The sequence below is a fragment of the Bombyx mandarina genome, chromosome 04 (assembly GCF_030267445.1).
Source record: "Bombyx mandarina strain Sakado chromosome 04, ASM3026744v2".
Lineage (NCBI taxonomy): Eukaryota > Metazoa > Arthropoda > Insecta > Lepidoptera > Bombycidae > Bombyx > Bombyx mandarina.
The window spans coordinates 236,220-242,331 of NC_143211.1; positions in this window are offsets into that span (position 1 = coordinate 236,220).

The following is a 6,112-nucleotide window of genomic DNA, read 5'->3' on the forward strand; positions in this document are numbered from 1 at the left end:
TACGGTACAAAATGCAGAGATAAGCGAAGTCCCTCCGCAGACGCAGAGGTTGATACACGAGGTCGTACACGCAATTATCATGTAGCATCTTCCTGCCAGAAATCCCACGCACATTCCGACCGCCGCGCAACTCCAGCCCGACGTGTTGGATGTGTGCGTTCATAAGGGGCTACGGTGCCCCTTAACTATTGAGGCACTGTACGACCTGGGTACCCCCCATCTCCCTATCCTGGTCACACTGGGAATGGGGCTCACCCGGGTTGCGACCTCGCCCCTACGACCGAGGGTCGACTGGGAGCTCTTTAAGAGACGCCTAGTCGACCTTCCCGCAATTCAGGACCCCAACACCCCTGAGGGGGTCGACGACGCGGCAGTCCGCCTTGCCGACTCCATCAGGGGAGCGATCGACCAGGCGACGACTCTTGTGCCCAGCGGCGGGCCCAGAGGTATACTCCCGGCCCATCTGAAAGCGATTATTCGCCGGAAGAGGGGCCTGAGGAGGCTCTGGGCGACAACTCGTTGTCCCAGGATCAAGCGCGAGCTTAATGAGCTGGAAGCGGAGTTGGCGGCGAAGATTAGCTCCTATCGGGGCTATGCGTGGGAGGAACGGATCGATGAGGCCCGTGAGGACCCCTCGTCCGTGTCCCTCCACCGACTTTGCCGCCAGCTCTCAAATCGGCCTGCCCCGACTTGTCCACTCGTGGACGAGAGGGGCAACCGATGTTTCTCGGCTCAGGCCCGCGCCGATGTCCTGGCCGTAATGCTGGAGCGGCAGTTCGCTCCAAATAACTCTGCACCCTCAGAGGCCGCATTCCACCAATCGGTGGAAGAGAGCGTAGCAAGCCTACTCTCCTCCCCGGTGCCACCGTTGGGAGATGGTGATTTCATCACTCCCAGTGAATTGCGCCTCTCCATCAAGCGGATGAAGAGGCGCAAGGCGCCGGGCGAGGACGGTATTCCCTCCCTCGCATTTTTCCACTTCCCCGAAACGGTCGTGTCACTCATGACACGACTGTTCAATTCCATTCTGTCCACAGGACACTTCCCGGGAATTTGGAAATTGGGCAAGGTTATTGCCCTGCCCAAACCCGGCAAGGATAGGAGAAATCCCTCCAGTTATCGTCCGATCACTCTGCTGTCACATATGGGCAAGTTGTTCGAGCGGCTGCTGCTGAGAAGGGTGTCGCCGCACATCCTTCTCAGACCCGAGCAATTCGGGTTTCGCAGCGGTCACTCGACAACGCTGCAATTGGTCCGCGTTATGCACCACTTGGCGGATCGGTCCAACGCGCGCCAGTACACGGCCGCAGTCTTTCTCGATATCGAGAAGGCCTTCGACCGTGTCTGGCATGCGGGACTGATCTACAAGCTGTTGCAGAACACGGACCTCCAGCATGCCTATGTGCGACTGCTGGGGTCGTACCTGGAGGGAAGATCCTTCCTTGTCGCGGTCGAGGGCGCAAAGTCGTCGGTGCGCCCAGTCACGGCCGGAGTTCCCCAGGGAAGCGTCCTGGCACCAGTCCTCTACGCTCTCTACACCAACGACATTCCCACGCTTGAGGGCAACCTCCAAGCGTGGGAAGCTGACGTGAAGTTGACGCTGTTTGCCGACGATAGCGCCTACTTCTCGTCCTCTAATTTCCCCTCTGCGGCCATTTCGAGGATGCAGAGGCTGTTGGACCTACTGCCCCAGTGGCTGGACCGATGGAGGGTCGCGGTCAACGTGGGGAAGACCGCGGCTATCCTCTTCGGTCCGGTCCGCACAAGAGCCGTCCCAGGACAGCTCAGTCTCCGTGGAGTCAATGTCGAGTTTAGGCCCAGTGTCCGATACCTGGGAGTCAATATCGACCGGAGTTTGAGGATGACCGCCCACGCCAAGTCGGCGTTGGCGGCCGCCCGCTATGCGAGGTTTCTCCTCCGGCCGGTGTTGGCCTCCAGGTTGCCGACCAGGACTAGACTCGGCATTTACAAGACGTATGTTCGTTCCCGTATCACGTACGCAGCTGCGGCCTGGTATCACCTCATCCCGCAGATCATGCGGGTGAAGTTGCAGGCCCAGCAGAATCTGGCTCTTCGCACGATAGTCGGAGCAGGGCGTTACGTCAGAAATGACGTAATCGCCCGGGATCTAGATGTGGAGTCGCTCGAGGAGTTCATCCGGAGGCTAGCTCGTAATATGTACGAGCGGGCTGACGGTGGACCCCACGAGCATCTCCACAATATAGCTCCCTTGCACGCCAGACCACCTGATGGTAGGGCGCTACCAAGGGAGCTACTGGAACCCCCGGCTATGGTAAGATAGTCGGCTTAACCGGAGTGATATGGGAGTGCTCATAATGAGTGCCCCCATGGGACTGAGCTGTCCACACTCCTCATTTCCCCCCACACTGTTGGGGTGCCCCCCTATGGGGACCCATTTCTATCACCCGTTTGGGTGAACCACTCCCCCTTAAGGGGAGTGATTTACATCGGTCCCTCCCCGCGACGGTCTTCCCCTTCTGGGGAGCCCCTAGCGGGTGAGCGCCAAACCAGTGCCGCGGCTCCCCCTCTGACTTGTAGAGGTGGGGCCGCGGCATGGGGCCGGTGGCGGGCCCCACGGTTGCTGACTGTTGTCCCTGTATTGTATATAGTAGTTGTAATTAGGTTAGTTAGTTTAGTAGTTTTGTAGTAAGTAGTAAGGAACAAAAAAAAAAAAAAAAAAAAAAAAAAAAAAAAAAAAAAAAAAAAAAAAAAAAAAAAAAAAAAAAAAAAAAAAAAAAAAAAAAAAAAAAAACGACAGCAGCCGGCGCCGGGGAGACTCCTCCACGGGCATCACTCCAACCATGACAACAAGCCCATCGTATTATATATAAGTATTTATTATTTTGTCGATGCTATGCAACCGTATGCGCGCTGCGAACAGTCCTTCCCCGTCTCGTACTGCATTTATACCACCCCTGTCCTATGTGGCAGGGAGCTCCGTCCCGGGTAGTGGGGTTTGCCCCGAGGCCCGTTCCATGCCCCCGTAAGGGGGTATGACGACCCTTCTTCTTCTGCCAGAAATGAATCGAATACATGCGCCAACCAAAATTTCTATCGCATATTAAACAAGTTCTGAGCATCGAGCATACGGTCGGTCGAACCATCCACGTTGGAGAGATTTTCCCCGCGTAAGCACTTTCCTGTACCTCATTTATCCTGAAACCAACAAGAGTCAACAGCCACGTAATTAAATTCCTTATCAATTTAATGACACACTAATCAATACTAATTATCAACCGACCAGCCCTCTGAATATTAATCAATTCATTAATTAAAATGGTTAATTCATTCTACCCATGTTAACGAACCTTTGTAATTTACTGTCTTATTAATATCGAGACATTAAATTTAGATTAATTGAATTTAGATAAATTTCAGAAATGTTTTAAATTGGCCGCTCTTTGGTGTACACTGAATTTGAGTACACTGAATGAACACACTCATGTTTATAAACAACATCCTCTCCTATTGTGTCTACGTGCCCAATTGTGCATTACGTATAGTAAATAATAAGCTCTACCAAAAACTGTATACGTCATAAAAAAATCTCATATTTCTACAACACCACTCCGACCTTTTATTCCGGAATGGGTCCGACCCCTCCCCTACGCTGTAATGCGTTCAAACGCCATGATGTATGGGAAGACGCCACGCCATCGTCACACAATTCGCTAAAAATAGACACCTTATTTTCGGTGAGCAAGTTCTCGCTTGATCGAACTTATTCTCTTGGTTCAAGAACTTTATGTCAGAATTCTATTTTGAAAGTTTTTTTTTTTAATTAAATAAAGTCTTTAAGCATCACTGTAATAGTAGATGTTTGAAAGGAATTTATTTGATACATGAATCAAGGAGAAACGATGCGTGGGTTAAAAGTTGCGTAGCGAGCATATGCCCACGAACACCTTGAATGATAAAGGGTATTGGGTGTAATACTGGTGACATTGGACAGACTCCAGTAAGTACCTTTGATGTGTATCTGTTCCATCTTCGTTTACCCTAAACTACGAGCCGGGGTGATCAATAACCGAAATGTTGTTTTAATTAACGAGTATCCGTGATCCTAGCGGATGTTTATTTGCCGCCCCCTCGTCACGACGGCAGGAGCATGGCGGACTGTAAACATACTAAGCCAATCGGCAGTAATCTTATTAAGTGGATCATATATAGAGAGAGATTTCATCTGATTGTGAGAGAACTGTTGGTATATCAAGATCGGATTTGGTCTCAGGTCAACTTTGAGTTCAACATACCATTGTCCACGGTTTCGAGTAGAATTTTCAACAATTGCTGCAATCATAAATTTTTAACAGACAGGATATGTACTAGTTTATTACTATTTGTTCGCATTGTTCATAGTTGATCGAGAAGTAGGTGACTCTCGGTGTTGTATTACGTGGTAGGGGTCGAACCTTTGTTGGAGCTTTGTTAAAGATTTTTGGCATTCGGAATCTAATTATGGTTGTTATGTATGTTGATTGCCCCATATGTGTTTTCCTGGTACTCACAATAACACGAGACAAGCCTAGGGGTTTTATGTTTACTTATTTATAGTTATATAATCACATTTCTACTGATACTTGAAAATGCTGTTTTGAAGCCACGGGCCAAAAACACTGCAGTGTGGTTTTCTAAAAATTTTCAGTCGTAGTAGTGACTGACATGCCAATTGTCGAACCTCTCAAACACGAAGATACATAATCACAGTAAGCCTCCAACGACCTTTTTTAATACCCGCTAAATAAGTAATACTGATACCCCAAAAAATACTTAGGAATTTCTCTCTACTCTCTATTCTAATAGGCAAACCCTTGCCGTCACAGTGCTCCTGCTGCTTTAGGTCATGGAAAGGGAAGCCGACGGTGCACGCATTACGACCGTGGAAAGAGATACCGATATTTAAATTTTAAGTACCCGTAAATACCCGAAAAGCGGCAACTTTATGTAATTGTTAAAAACTAAGCTAACAATAATTTATCCAAACGTTCCATTTTAAATAAGTACTATCTACTAACTTTATAAATTGCATATGAAAACTACAAGCTATAAACTGACCTCCCAGCCATAAGCAAGCTTTACAAACATTCCTTCCGAAAGCGCCTGTAGAAGGTAGTCACCTCGAAAGGCTTGCTAACAAACGAACTATTCGGTATCTGCGCCAAGCACTCGCGCGTTCAACAACTGCACCGTCTCACGGAGCACATCTCAGCAGGGCCGCAGTCGAAGTCATCGTTACGTAAAGAATAAGATTTGAATCAATGAGAAATAAACTTACTTTTATCGCTAAATATAGTATAATAATCCTGAGATTATCACTTTATTGAGATTTTTTTTGTTGCTTAGGAGGGTGGACAGCCCACCTGGTGTTAAGTGGTTACTGGCTCACAGAAGTCTACCAACGTAAATGCGCCACCCACCTAACAAGATCATTCTAATCATATATTATGTACTCAATAAGCATATCTCAATTGTTTTACGTTTTAAAAATACTCAAATTTTGAATGTTTCTACATGCTTTAGCGCTTGTTGCTGCACTTAATTAAAATCTGCATGAGCAATTGTTACGATTTATTTATCTGGATAAGCTTAAAAGCAGTTTCGAAAGCGTGAAAATGACCAAGGAATAAAATAAAATTTCAGCGATTCTCTTAGCAATGCGAAGTCTTATGGGAATTCCGCTCAGGATACGAAAATTCTGGTTTTTTTTTTGACATTAAACCTTAAAGTTAAGCTGTAATGTTGCATACGACGAGGCATCTTATTAGAGTTATACTGCACAGAAAGCGTTCAAGTATATTTTGAATATTAGAACATAGTATTAAAAACTCTTGTAACCAATTACGTAATTACCACTTAAGCCGAACCAATTAAAATAAAATAATAAATAATACTAAAAATCATGAGTACGTTAAGAAAATGTAAAATATGAGAACAGTTTATGTATTTATTTGTTAGAAACCCTATGACGCCTCCTCGAGAACCGTGCACGACCCTCGCCAAGTGGAAAATCACGGTAAATGCATTCGTATCCGATGCAATACAGATTTTTCTCAGAGTACGGATTATACACGCTCCAGATATATATAAGACA